The sequence below is a fragment of the Pteropus medius genome, unplaced genomic scaffold, assembly GCF_902729225.1.
Source record: "Pteropus medius unplaced genomic scaffold, Ma_sr-lr_union100, whole genome shotgun sequence".
NCBI classification, from domain to species: domain Eukaryota; kingdom Metazoa; phylum Chordata; class Mammalia; order Chiroptera; family Pteropodidae; genus Pteropus; species Pteropus medius.
Genome location: NW_024351730.1, coordinates 37,171,002 through 37,184,965, shown reverse-complemented (window position 1 = coordinate 37,184,965; position 13,964 = coordinate 37,171,002). Strand labels below are relative to the sequence as shown.

General features: G+C 32.9%; 1 protein-coding gene across 3 annotated transcripts in view; it reads right to left on the bottom strand.

Annotated features, from left to right (window-relative positions):
* Nucleotides 1–13,964, bottom strand: part of GRID2 (glutamate ionotropic receptor delta type subunit 2) — a 1,244,525-nt gene that overhangs the window by 664,166 nt on the left and 566,395 nt on the right. The gene's annotated exons all lie outside the window — the stretch shown is intronic.

Here is a 13,964-nt window from a genome sequence, read left to right as displayed (position 1 = left end):
AACTAAATATGTAGACATCTTGTGTTTACATAGTACTAGCATATGGTGTCAACAAACAAAGTTATCCATAATAAATACAGATTTTTAAAAAAATCTCAACAAATAAAAGAAGGCTATAAAACTCTTTTCATGATCATCCATATCATCTCAAGACCATCCGCCTATATATTTGACTTCTTTTCATTATGCTACTTCCTCTACCATTGTGAAAGACCATCTGATCTCAGACCAGATTAAAAGAAAAGCAAATGTTATTTTCTAATCACTACAACCTTTCTTTGAGAAGGTCAAGGTGATTTACAAATGTTTCTGTCATATAAATAGTAATCCTTATATCAATCCTTCCAGGTAAGCAATTATGTATGAAATTTTCCATTTGAATTGCAGCAAAGCGGTCAGAATATTAAAGGAGCTTCTTTCGCTTCTAACTTCTATCTAATTATTTCAATCTTTTGCTCATTGATAATGAGACATATACATTTTTTGTTATATATAAATATATAAAAATCACATATGCACAAATACTTACGTATAGTCTGGCTTAAGTATAACTTTCCCATATCTTCAGAATAAGTTTTTATATCTTCACAATAAAAATAATTTTTGGTAAGCAAATCAATGAATCCAGATATTTCAAGGCAGCTTTCATGTTATTTTTATGTACTAGCATAACTAGTATTTTTAGATATTTCAAAAACATAGGATTTTTATCACTATAGTATTTTTGCTTTTTTCATCATAAGTATCCAAGACTCCAGTTATCTTGGCTTACTAGTTAATTTGATACTGAGATAATTACAAATTCAAGCTCTGGAGGACACAAATCGTAGATCACAATATGGCAATAAGCCACCAAATGTACGGTGGACCTCAACCAAGTTGTCCTAGGCCTAAATAGACACATTATATTTTTAGATATTTTCATGCTGTGCACTTTTGTGTGGATAATCAAAATATAAACAGAGATCTCTTAGGTATATAGCGTGGAGATGATGTTAGACAATATTGTATGTAAATACATAGTTTTGACTAAAAACACATTTATGCCTCTCTGGATTGAAGGAGAGACAAAGGAAGAGAAGACAAAGAAAAAGTTACAAGTAAGTGGTGTTCCAATTTGTTTACTTCATCTAAAAAGGAAAGAAAAAAATGGAATTAAGAGTGATGATAAAAGCTGCTCTAGAGAACTATTACTCCCGATCTTTTCTTATTTCAAGCACACTTACATGTGGCACTCTCTTTTTTTCAGAAAAATAATTCAATATGACAAAATTTCAGAGTTAATGAAGTTTCCAGGTAACTATTTTAATGCCAATCATGACATCTATAGCTCCTATCTCATTTAGGGATGGAGTAAAGGGAACCTACTTTGGTACTGTTCGTGGTGTATATAAAGCATTAATTTGTACAATAAAAGTAGAGTTAGGAGATCTGACTTAGAAATCAGAATGACAAAACAAGCAGGTAAGAATTCTAATGCTTCTCTTTCTGTTGGATAACAATATGTGTTCAGTTACAGAAATACCATACAATTAACTTCAGGAAAAAGAAAAAGGAAAAAAAAAAGTCAACCAGCTTGCAGTCCCAAAGCTCCTTCTTTTTTTCTTTTGCTCATTTTTTTGTTTGCTTGGAACATAATACAACCTTATGTGACCTTTAAGACACTTGAAAAAAATAGTCAAGTATATTGAAAAAGTGTATTATAAAACAGTGAAACTTTAAGTGCTAAAAAACCCACAAAAATAGCATGTATATGTATGTGCACATGTGTATATCTGCATACACATACACACATATATCCCTTTCAAAGAAAAATTTCTTGTCAAGATTCATATAAATATTCAGTGAATAAATATTCTGTGTGTAAAAATGGTAGAATGAAACTGGATCATATATTCATCTATTATACAATCCTTAATAGCTAATGACATAAATGTGAAATAACTAAAAATAAAAACAGTGTAAATTACTGTCAAACAAACAAAGTGAATAACCCTCTACCACAAATATCAAAAGTGGCAACTAATGTCTTGGCTTTCTGTCTATCCACCATCCCCTCTCCCACAAAATAATGTGGACAGGTTAGTTGACAGGATCTTGATAATTCTTACTAATATCTTCTAAACTAGAGAGAAGTAGTTCAGAAGAATTAACAAGGAATGCCAGCAAAACTAAAGGTAAAATCTTCTTAGCGAAGGTGGAGAACGTTGCATTTATCCAGGGCATTATGTGGAATTAGGGGAATGACTGCAAAGGCTTTGAGCATCCCACCAGAAGAGTATATTCTAATACAAGACAATTAACAGCATTTCTCAGAAGAGAAAGCAGAACTCATATCTTTCAGAAACTTCTGTGAACAGAAGCACACAAACCAAGCTCTCTGACTCTAGATGGTAAGGGGAAAAGAATGGAATGAGATACTGCATGAAAGGGGATTAAATGGAATTCATTTATTTATGTTAGAAAAAATAGAACAACTAATTCAAGTTACTGATTTCTACCTGGCAAAGAAAAATAAAACAGCAAGAGGACTATATAAACACATATTAAAGACAATAACATAGACTTTTGAAGAGAGCTCTTTGGTTCTATTCAGTTTTAGCAGTATGTGTTAATTACAAGAGGAATGACGTGTCCTCTTTACTGTTGAGCATCTTTCTAGGCTCTTACCAAACCCTGATTATTTTTTCTTCACAGAGCAGCCCTTTGTCTCTAGCTTAGGTTAGTAGTGGTAATATTCCACTAAAATGTCATGCTGCTCACCATTTATACATCGTTTTCTCCTAAAGTAGGAAAGGTAGAAGGTCGCCCAGTTTATTGAATAGATTCCTTTGGTTAACTCACATCTGGTCAGGTATTCACTTATTAATCCATTGCTAATTCTACTAGATGTAGTAGTAGAAATAAAAAACATTTCTCTATTTTTATGCCATAAAATCAGAGAAGTACTTGATTAAGGAAATGGGATGATCTGATTTGACTCAGTGATATTTTCTAAACAACTTAACCTTAAAAAACAGGCAGGCCATTTCTCCATGGATCTGATATTTTTGTGAAGACAGCATATGGTGATCTGGAGGACATGAGACAAGCTATTAACAAAGGCCCATGAACCACGTTACAAAATATTTTTGAAATGAAAATTAATCGGTAGTGTTTTCTGAGAGCTCTTTCATAGCTGAATGCAGCTGGATGAGATTCATTTGTAAGGAGAAATTTTGTTTATATTGCTTTGACTTCATTAAGCAAAAACATTGAAAACAGCTAGCTACAGCCAGTGCAAAAGAACACAAAAGCAAAAATTGCAATACAATATGTTTTAAAAAGCATTGGAAATAGATGATCTACATAAAATATCACCACCACTGCTGCCATGATCACCATCACCAGAACACACAAATAATAAGAACCAAAACCAAAACCAAAACCAAAAACAAAACACATACACACAATCTGCAAGAGCAATTTCAAAAATTATGTTGATTTTCAGAAAAAAGGTAAGAAAGTAAGAAAGTGAGGAAGAAGAGAGATAGAGAAAGAAAGAAAAAGAAAAAGAAAAAAGAAAGAAAGAAAGAGAAAAAGAAAGAAAGAGAAAAAGAAAGAAAGAAAGAAAGAAAGAAAGAAAGAAAGAAAGAAAGAAAGGAAGGAAGGAAGGAAGGAAGGAAGGAAGGAAGGAAGGGAAAGTTGAAGAAGGAAGGAAGGAAGGAAGGAAGGAAGGAAGAAAGAGAGAAAGAAAGAAAATAGGTTTATTCCAAATAGAATAGGAAGGCTACTACTTCATTTGCAAAGACATATTTATATATCTGTACATTTTAATCAATAAGCAGCATATTTATAAATACAGTATATGATTTCTTACCCAGAATTTCAATGGATTTCTAAATTCACAATACAATTTTCATTATTTTTATAGGAATTCCTTTGTAGAATATAGACATACTTCTTTTTTTTTTTCTTTTTGTGCAAACAACTTTATTGTATCAGTTTGGTCCACAGCATGGGAGAGGGCTCCATGGTGGTTAGAAGTCTGCCTAGTGGTTGCATGGAGAGGCTCAGGCACAAGGCCAACACAAGGGGGATACAGAGGGGCCCCTCAGAGGCCTCTGGACTCCAAAGGCTCCTTGAAGATGAGCCTTTGGGTGAGATACTTGCCCAGCTCAACCTGGAGTTCCACCAGTCTGTGGAGGTTAGTCAGGTGGTCACTCATTTTCTTAATTAGTTTCATCTCCTCATCTAAGAAGTAGCTCTCCTAGAAGTCACAGAGATGAGGGTCTGTGTGGGCAGGAACCAGGACATGTAGGTCTTAAAGGGTCTGGTTCTCCATGACCATGGTGGTTTCCATAGCATCCTGAGTTTTACCCCAATCAGATCCAGGAACCAATGATGGCACTGCAACTCATTTTTTAAATGTTACTTGTGAAAATATTTTCAGATATTAGCTATGCTAGACATCTTCAATGTATGCATGTCATCTTTCCTAGGAAACTTTGAGCTTTGTGAGAGAAACTGTTAAGGTTTTGTGAAGTTCTTCATCCTTTATTATTATTATTTTTAATTTAGGATACTACTTACTCTTTAAATGATATTCTTGGACTCCCATCTATTATGTATGTGAAAATTAATGACATTTTTCATTTAGTCTCTTCTCTTTCCTTCATTTGATTTATATTGTACAATTCCTACCTTAGAGGAATATTTATATATTATTCTACCTTCCTTTCACACCTTTTAGTCTTAGGTATACAATTACATATATTCAGTGTTAACTATTAATCCTTTTGTCAAAGTTTACCTTTAGCCACTAAGTTGGAGAAAGCGCATTCTCTAATGAGTATAATATTCTGTAGGTTCTTTCAATTTTAAAATTATATTTTATAACCCTGACATCTAAATATAGTCCTTTCTTGTTTTTTTTTTTTTGAAAAGTGTTTCACTGTTGTTTTGTTTTGAATATTGATGTGGAGAAATTTGCTAACAACATGATTCTCTTTCCTTTGTAACTTGATTTTTTTGACTGAAAAAGCCCAGAGTACTTTTCAAAAAAATCCATAAAAGCTAAACGTTTTTCTGGGGTATTATAGAGTTAAAGAAATGTGCCCTTCAATATGTAACTGAAGATCTTTATTTCTGAAAAATTTTCTTGAGTTACAGCCTTAATAATTTTTTTCTGTTTTGCTGCTTTAGAGTTCTTCAGGAATACCAGTTTTAAGAATTATGTGTCTTCTTGGATAACTATATCTATCATTTTTTCTCTGCTTTATTTTAGTTCTTTTTCTTTTCTTTCCTTTTTTTTTTCTTTTTTGGCTCTTTCAATTCTCCCTACACATGCTCTTCATCAATATCACATAGAAAATACTCATGAAAATCTGTGCTTCCTTAGGTACCTTTCAGTTTAGCCTTTATTGCTGTGAAGTTTTTCTTTTCTTTTTCTTCTAATTCTTATCTATTCAACTCTGATTTCACATCTTTCAATGTTTTGTCCATTTTTATTTTTGAGTTTCACTGATTCAAAATATATTTTTTTCATATCTGTGAGTGGTTTATAAAAAAATATTTAATTAAGGTGTTTGTTTAGGGATGTTTTAATTCAGCATTTTTTTCTTAGTTGTTTGTGTGTATATGTGAGAATGGTAGGAGAATTTTCATTAGTTAAATATTTGATATTCAATATCTGTTTTCTTTTTATGGTAGGTTTCTGTGAGTACTGTCCATGATTTTTTCATTTTGAAATATCGTTTTGTTTTTATTTTTTTTCCTAAACAAGCAAGAGCTGGTGGGAGACCAAAGAGAATTTTCATGGCTTTATACTTTTTATTTTGTTTTGGATGAACATTGTCTCAATTGTTAAAGTGGGGGAAAAAAAAAAAAAACTTTAATCAAAGGTATCTTTTCTTTAATGCAATAGGGTTTTCTGATATAGTAATTCTCTTTTGTTTCTGTTGGGTCTTTCATCTTTTTCTGTTAACCACAGAGTATTCAAGGAGTATTACATACCCTTTTAATTTGCCCATTTTTGCTCAGAAATAGTACCTTCCCAAGACTTACATTTGGTCTCAAATAAATTCAAGCATCTTCCCTTCTACTCACCTGTTCCTAGCACTGTTCTCAGCATTCCCTTAGACTTGTTCTCAGCAACAGGGGGAAAATCTCTGTGGGGCGATTTTATCTGTTGTCAGTTATCTTTAGTCCTCCACTTTCCTTTTGTTTCATGGTGTCTGTTTCTGTAATTCAGTGTGAGTTCTAGAGCCAGTTCTTTTGTTTTAGGTGTTTATATCCTCGCACTAGGGTATATTTTAAGTTTGTGGTATTTACCAAATATTATTATTCTACAGATGTTTTTTTTTTTTTTTGTGGGTAGTCATGCTGCTTACAATCTGTATGGTTTTTGGAGGATGTCTGGGGAGATTTGGATTTAGGAATCCACATTTATCCTATGGAAACTTTGCATGAGCTGTTGAAGTAATATTTTGTGAGAGGGTGATATTTTAAGACTATATCTACATGAAATTCCAGAATAAGGAATAAGCCATTCTGAATTTAAGAGATATCCAAGCAGAAGCAGAGAGAAAAGCAATTACAAATAAACTAAGTGAGAAAATGTTAAGAAACTAAAGATAAACAGGGACAAATGTGGCTAGAATAGGGGATATAAATGGAGTTGGCAGAGATGAGGCTGAAGAGGCAATTAAGAGCCTTGTTTTCTGTACATATGGATTTTCCTATCCTGAATACTCCATCTAAATGGAATCATACAACATGTGGCCTTTTGTGACTGGCTTCTTTCACTTAGCATAATGTTTTCGAGGATCATCATGTTGTAGTATACAGGATCTCTTTTAATGACTGAGTATCAATATTCCATTTTATGTATATACCATGATTTATCATTCATCAGCTGATGGACATTTGAGTTGTTTCTACTTTTGGTTATTGTGAATAGTGTTGCTATGAACATGTGTGTACACATATTTGAACAATGGTTTCAAATGGTTTCAATTCTATTGGGCATAAGTTTTCTTTTTACCTGAATGTGATGAGAAGGTATTTAAGGGTTTTGTGAAAAGAGGCATGAACTAATTTACATTTTTAAAAAATCCTTTTTGCTGCTGCTAATGGGACAAAAGATGGGAAGCAGGAAGATAGGAGCTATTAGAGTAATCTAAGTAAGATATTACAGTGACTTAGACTAGGACAGTAGTAGGGCTCCGAGTGAAAAGTAACAGAAGGTGGCTCCAGTAGCACTTACTGAGTGAGAATGTAAAAGAAATTATCTTTCAAGAATGACTTGAGTTTATAGACTAAGCATTTTGATGAATGCCATGTAATTTACTAAGGTTAAAAAAATGTTTAAAGTAAGCAAAGAACAGGTTTGTAAAGGTAAATCAATAGTTCTTATTTTGGAAACATCAAGTTTGAAATTCTTGTTAGACATCCCTTTGGAGATGGACAATGAATAAGTAAGTCTGGAGTAGGCAGAGACATTGTGGTAAATTTACAAATTTGAAAGGCACAGGAATAGAAGGAATCACATGCAGTGAGTGCAGAGATGAGAAAAAGTCCTTAAACTAAACACTAGGCCACTAGATCATGTAGAGAGCTGGAAGAGATGTAGAAGTAGACATGAAATAGATGGAAAGAAAAAAAAAGAACATAAAACTGCAAGCAAACTGAATAAATAGTTTCAAGACTGAGTAATGAACTAGATGGGTCAAATTTCAATAGAACTCAGGGACAGAGAACTGACCACTGTATTGTCACAATGGAGATTATTAGTAACCTTGAGAAGAGAAAGGTTAGTGGACAAGAGTGGGCTGAAAAGAAAAAAAAAAGCAATTAAAGGAGAAAAGAATGTGAGTTTGGACAGCTTATTTAAGACTTTTGCTCTTAAGGGGACATGTGAAAGTGACTGTCACTAGAGTGAATAAGAATACCGTAATATAAAAAGTAGCATAGTATGTTTGCCTTCCATTGAGAAGAATGCCATAGAAAGGGATGTTGTTGCTGAGAAAGAAGACACCTACCAAGAATGACTCCTGGTGGCTAACTGGGCTCAAATTTAAAAGAAAATATGGTACATATATACAATGGAATATTACTCAGCCATAAGAAGTAATATTGCCATTTGCGATAACATGGATGGACCTTGAGATAATCATGCTAAGCGAAATAAGCCAGACAGAAAAAGTTGAAAATCACATGATATCACTTATACATGGGATCTAAACCTAAAAGCAACAAACAAACAGGACAAACAAATGGAGACTCGTGGACATGGACAATAGACTAGTGGTTTCCAGAGGATAGGGGGTAGGGGAGAAGTAGACAGGGTAAAAGGAGTCAAATATGTGGTGATAGAAATAAATCTAATTATGGGCAGTGAATATGAAATGTAATATATATATATATATACACATATATATATATATATATATGCCTTACTGTTGAATTGTGCACCTGAAATTTACTGCATTTCATTAACCAATGTCACCATAAAAAAATAAATTAAAATAAAATAAAATAAAATAATAAAATAAAATAAAATATAAAATAAAAATTAAAGCAGAGCCAAGCAGTCATTTCTAAACGAGTACCACCTCCCATGCAAACAGTACTTCAGGAAGAAGTTACTGACATCTGAGCTCTTATAAAGGAGTTCCTGGAATTGTATATCAATCAAAAGAACTGAGACTTTCCTGTCCAATTAGAGCTGCAGTTCCAGTGGTGCTTTTTGGACCAATCAAATTACGAAAATTTGGAGCCCTCATTTGCATGGGGATGGACCAATCAGGGACCAGGGGTGGGGACTTAGTCTATAAAAGTCAGCTCCACTAGGACTCTAAGAGCACACTTTCCCTTTCCACTAAAGACTTATGACTGAGTTTTCCCCACCTGGAGCTGAAACACTGAAGCTGAAATACTGAAGATGTCTCACCAGACTAAAGTGGAGAAGAGCAGGTAGAGCAGAGCAGGGCAAAGTGAAGCAGAACAGAGCTGAGGTGTCTAGCCAGAGAAGGTCTTCACCCCAGGGCCACCTCACTCCAGGGCCACTTGACAGCCATACTGTTCCACAGCCATACTTCTTCATAATTGAACTATTACACTATTGAGCTGTTTGCACTGAATGAAGTTTCCTTCTTCATCATACTCCAAATTGGAGATTCCTGTTGGCATTCAATTGGCTCCAATGACCATCAGTTGACAGGAATGAACTTAGGATTCATCAGTGCGTGCACATGCACATACTTGCTTGTGAGGTACATATCCACGGAAGCAGTGTGCAGAGGAGATCGCAGAATAGCCTTAAGGAAGCATGAAGACAGTTCAAGCTTTGCCACAGAAGTTAAACAGAGTGCATGGGTACACTTATACAACTAGATTAGTAGTGTCGCTGATGGGAAAATGAGGCAGGCCTTTATTGATTGATTCTATTTCCAAATGAAACTGAAGAAACTATACTAGCCTTTTCAGTGCTGTTAATCTAATTGAGATCTGTGATCACACACTTAAAGAAAAAAAGACTTTTGTTTCATTTGTGAAAGAATACAGATGCTTTTTGTAATAAAGATTCATAATTCTTTATGGGCAATACCTGGAATGTGATATGTCTAAATGTTCTGAATATCTGGGTTTTTAGAAAGATAACGTTGCACATATACCATATTTTACATAACAATGCCAGAAGAGTCTGCTGCAGTACCCCAAAATCAAGCTTATTCACATTTCTGTGACAAAGATATCAATAGCCACAAATAATTGTGATGAAAGTCATAAAAACAAAAAATGGCCCCACATCATTCTGGTGTGGTTTTGATTCTAAATGAGTTAAGAATTATCTTTTAGTTTACAGAGCTTTTTGAGAACTCACAATTGTAAATAAAGACCTGTGGATGTTTAGTGTGGTATTTCCTTGGTCCTCTAGTTGCTGATGTTAACTGAGGTTCCAAGTACAGCCTGTGATTAAGTAAAGTTATTGAAATATCATATATTAAATTACCTTCTTGGAGATTACTGATATGTATTTGTAGAAGTACTGTAAGACACAGCTATTTGACTCAAACATTTTTTCTTATTTGTTCCATTCCCCCCACCCCTGCAACCCTGCACCACTATTCAAAAATCCAGACTAATTTTCCCATACATCAGGGTTGAAGAGGATGGGGGAGATTGTTCAAAATAGTTAGGAGATATTAGAAAAGGAAGTGGTTTCAGAAATGTATGTAAGTTATTCCCAGATAAAATGCTCCCAGTAATTGTGTAGAAAATTACATTTAATCATGCTTTTTTGCCTAGAAGTAGGCAAAAAAGAGATACAAATCAGTAGGAATATTTGCATTAGACTATTAGCAGTTATATAATACTATACTACATTAAAGAAATCTAAATGCTCAAATGACTACAGATCTCTGGATAAATGACTAGAAATAGTAATGAATCATTTAAGCAATTCACAGGTTTTACTTGTGAAAGATTTGCCTTGTAAACTCTGCACTTCAGTTGAGCATAAAAATAATGAATAATAATATAAGATAAATTATACTAATGACCAGTGATTTGTACCTTTTTGATAGGCTAGATATCCCTTCCTCCAACTCAGTTCCCCAAGAAACCTATTTCCTAATCTCTAAAACCAGTGAATGTTATCTTATGTGGCAAAAAAGGATTTTGCAAATGTGATCAAATTGAGCTGTTTAGATAGATTTCCCTGAATGATCTCCATCTGTTTAACTGGATATTTTCTCTTTTGACCAAACTTACTCTTTGCAGATGGGAAAAATTATTTTTTGATTTCCAGAAATTTATGACCCTAAAAAGGGTTATCTGTGTAAATACTTAGTGTCAACAATAGTTAAAATGCACAGGGGAATCATGTCTGAAATGAAATCATTGGCTCCATCAACTATGTTAATATCAGTTTTTAAGGGCTATTGCACATAAAGTTTTTGTCTCTGAATATGTAAAGCAGCAAAATAAGTTTTATTATATTATAATGGAACACCATGGTTAAGCTTAATTTGATCAGCTGGAATAAAAATAAAATCTTTTTATTTTTTTGATATACTAAATTCTCAGAATGTTCAATGATGAGATTACTTTCTTGAATTAGATATTATTTGTTACATATATTGAAGAAAATTATTATAAAACTATTATAATTTCCATTGGTGGCAAGGTTGAAGAAAACTGTTCCTCTTCTATATCATGTTTTAAAAATTGCTAACACCTTAAAAAGAATAATTTGGCAGTCCTAAATATATCAAGAGATAAAAATCTTCATCTTGTTCCAGAAATTTTACCTCCTAGAGTCAGTTCTACAGAATTATTTACCTACTGGCACAAAAACATGTGTGCAAAGATTTTCATTTGAGCACTATTTGAATAATGGAAAAATTTAGAAACATTCTATAAATCATTACCCTAGTGTCCACCATTAATATTCATATGATCTGTCGGATGAAAATATGGACTTGGGAGATAGACATAAGTTTAAAGAGAGTTCTACCATTCACTGGCCATGTAAATTTAGAAAAGTTGCATAACCTCTCTAAATTTTAGTTTTCTTGCCAATGATTTGGAATTAGTAATACTTCATAGATTGTTGAGTAAATTTACTGACCAAGCACACAGCTGAACATGGTAGATTCTCGAAGAGTTCTCATTCCTTGAGTTTATGTCTTTCATGCATTTGGAGACTTGATGTCTAATACCAATACTATAAATACTAACTAAATGCTCTACAGTTTTCAGAGTACAAATTAAATACAGGACAAATTTAATGCTGTTTTTATGCAATTTTAACAACTAACATATTCACTATTATGCAAAGGCATTGAATATCCTATTCGGTTTTATAAATGTTAAGTTCTAGCAGATATACAATTTTGATTCCTATATAATAATTCGTTTACATATATTCCTATATAATAATTCATTTCCAATCTAAATTTCTTTAGCTCTATTGCACCCTTTCGTTCCCCTTCACTTGCTCATATCATAGGCTTTTACTATCAAGTGTTAATGAGATAGGAGAACATGTGTTGAAATGAGGCCTACTGTGGCTTTATTTTATAAAAGAAAAAGGACAATACACTTGTATGTTTACTCATAAAATTTTTATATTTTTAATATAATATTTGTATGGGCCTCATATTCTCATAACAAGTCACTTTTAATCTGGAATTAAATGTGTATGCTGAATATAAAGGGGATAAGTTGTAATTGTTATGTAATATTAAACACATACTTGCTAGCATAACACTACTAAACCAAAGTAAATATATTTTTATCTGGTGCTAAGTGTTTAATTACTAGCAAAACCATTTTAGTCTGGCATTTTCAAACTTAATTGAATATTTATTTGATGAAAAGAAAAAGCTAGTTGGTATATCTATTACCTAATAAAAGGATATGAAACAAATATATATAAAAAATTGCTATTAAATTTAAATGTTAATTCTTATCTACAATAGAGTTAAAAGTTTCTTCTTCTGTGCTAGAGAACTGTTAACTAGAGAACATTTTAATAATTTATTTTTTCGAAGTTACTAAGCTACTTTGAGCCAAATGATGATACCTGTATTTGATCAAATCAGAGTTAATTAGACTATATATATCCTTTTATTAAGCTAGACTCCTCTCTCCTGGGAAATCAAAGTTCTATCAGAATCCTCATCCTACAGCTCAACTCATCATACTAAATAATTCTCAGCCAAATTTTAAACTTATTTTAAAAATCTAATATTAGATTTTTATATTGAAGTATAATTGATATACAGTATCACATTACTTTCAGATGAAAGCACAGTGACTCAACATTTATATACATTGAAACATGGTCACCACAATAAGACTAGTACCATCTGTCACCTTATAAAGTTAGTACAATATTATTGACTCCTTTCTCACGCTATATATCACATGCCCATGATTTAATATATAACTGGAAGTTTGTATTTCTTAATCCATGTCAACTATCCCCCTGACCTGATCCCTCTCCTCTGATAACCATCAATCTGTTCTTTGTATCTATGAGTGTGAGTTTTGCTTTGTTTTTAGATTACACAGATAAGTGAAATCATGTGGTATATGTCTTTCTCTGACTTATTTTACTTAGCATATATATCCTCAAGGTCCAACTACGTTCTTACAAATGGCAAGATTTTATTCATTTCTAGGCTGAGTAGTATTCCACAGTGTATATATATACCACCTCTTCTTTATCCATTTATGTGTCAGTGACACTAGTTTGTTTCCATATCTTAGCTATAGTTAATAATGCTGCTATAAATGTAGAAGTGCTTATAGCTTTTCAAATTCGTATTTTTGTTTTCTTTGAACACATAGTAGTGGAATTGTCAGATGATATGATGGCTCTAGTTCTAATTTTTTGAGAAACTCTATACTGTTTTCCATAGGATCTGCACCAATATACATTCCCACCAACAGGGTATGAGGGTTCCCTTTTCCCCACATCTTGCCAACACTTGTTATTTCTTGTCAGTTTGATAATAGCTACTCAACGGATGTAAGGTGATATCTCATTGTGCATTTGATTTACATTCCCTATTAGGGATGTTGAGCATCTTTTCATGTGTTTATTGACCATTTGTATGTTGTCTTTGAATACATGTCTATTCAGAACCTCTGCCCCTTTTTTAATTAGATTATTTTTTGATTTTTGCTATTGAGAGCGATATGAGTTCTCTATATATTTTGGATATTAACCCTTTATCAGATATATTATTTGAACATATCTTCTCTCATTCAGTGGGTTCTTTTTCATTTTTTTGATGATGGTTTCCTTCTCTGTGCAGAAGTATTTTACTTTGATGTTTGATGTAATCTCATTTGTTTATTTTTGCTTTGTGTACCTTGTTTTTAGAGACAGTTCACAAAGACATCATTAGGACTGATCTCAAGGAGTTTACCACCTCTATTTTTCTCTAGGAGTGTTATGGTTTCAGGTT